Source organism: Parus major, chromosome 2 (assembly GCF_001522545.3).
Source record: "Parus major isolate Abel chromosome 2, Parus_major1.1, whole genome shotgun sequence".
NCBI classification, from domain to species: Eukaryota; Metazoa; Chordata; class Aves; order Passeriformes; family Paridae; genus Parus; species Parus major.
The window spans coordinates 116,925,158-116,926,677 of record NC_031769.1 but is presented as its reverse complement, the minus strand read 5'-3'; positions in this window follow the sequence as shown (position 1 = coordinate 116,926,677).

Below are 1,520 nucleotides of genomic sequence, written 5' to 3'. Positions count from 1 at the left end.
GATGTCAATGTTTGAGTTTAAATATTTTCTGTATAAAGTGTGTGATATTCCCTCAAACAGTGATGTGTCTGTGATTAACTCTTCTGGCAGCCCTGTTTGCTACAGGACCTGTAAAGTGAGAGCAAAAGGGGAAGAAAGACAGGCAAGGCATATCTGAGGTGGTTTTTTTCATGCATCAGTAGGAATTATTTTATATATTAGCCTAGCCTAAATTCACGACAGTTTATTTAAATAAAGTGGTATGCAAAATAATTATGCATATTTTAGTGAGTAGCTCTATCACAAAGATGGTTTTGAAATGGTGAGCAGAAATTAGAAAACTTTTTTGAGGGGAAATTAATTATAAATTACTGTAAGTGGGATGGACTGTCATCATGCACTCTCCTTCTGTCAGTGCCCTAATCAGTCTCTAGTTCTGGGGAACACCAAATTATAAATTGACATGAAACATATCTGAGAAATGCATCATCTCAGAGATGTTATAAATTATGACAACAGGCTTGTGGCTGGTAGTGCCAGAGTCAATACTTTTGAATGCACGGTTAACAACTTCTGTCTTTGATGGAAAAATGGTAAAATTCACTTATTTTTGTAATCACTATTTCACATTTTTCTGAGGGCGTGCTGGAGTCAACCTAATGCAGCTTTCTGTACAACTTCATCTGGAAAACACATTGCACATCCACATCCTCTTCCATACTCATGCTGGTATTTTTAATGCACAGCTAAAGTTCAGGTACTGACAGATGAGTTCCTAGCAGAGGTCCTGGAAAAAACCTGTGCCAGCTCCTGTGGTGTGGACACTCACCAAGAGGACACTCCCTGGCTGCTCATACTAAACGTAGATGGTGTCTGTAATGGAAGAGCCAGAAATGTGCCAACTTTTCACCAGAGCTATGTGACTATGGGCAGTGTGGCAGGCAGGGAGTAAGTCATCCTCTAGTGGAGAGCTATGAAGTCTGGGTTAGTGAACCATGCCCACACCATATGCCTTTTTTCCTTGTATCCTGAATTCTTTCCACTTGCAGTCCTGAGTCACCTTCCCTAGGCTGGGTTCCTTTGGTCCTGTGCCATCCACCTCAGGCTGGGCTGTGGTTCAGCAGAGGCTCTCCAAAGTCAGCATTGTGCTCAAGGTAAGTTCACTAACTTTGCTGACAACTCAGTCGGCTTTATTCTCTACCAGAGCCTTAAATCCCATTCAGGAGTCTCTGTCTTGGGACTTGTTTGATGGGAAAGAGATGATGCAAATGTTGTGTCTGGGATGTACTTGAGGTCAGGTGTGTATAGGTGTATCTGATTTCTGACTGCTGACAGTATCAGGGTTTTTCTCTGCACATCTGATATCAAAATGGTTCTATCACCTGTGCAATACTGGAGCTGCTCACAAATACACTTTCAGGCTGTGGAGAATAAAGTTCATGTTCGTTGCTAGCATGGGTTCACCTTTTTTCAGTACCATACATCCTCCTTTACTCACTGCTAAATGCTTCCCAAAAACTCTTAAGTCTCTGAGACCTGTA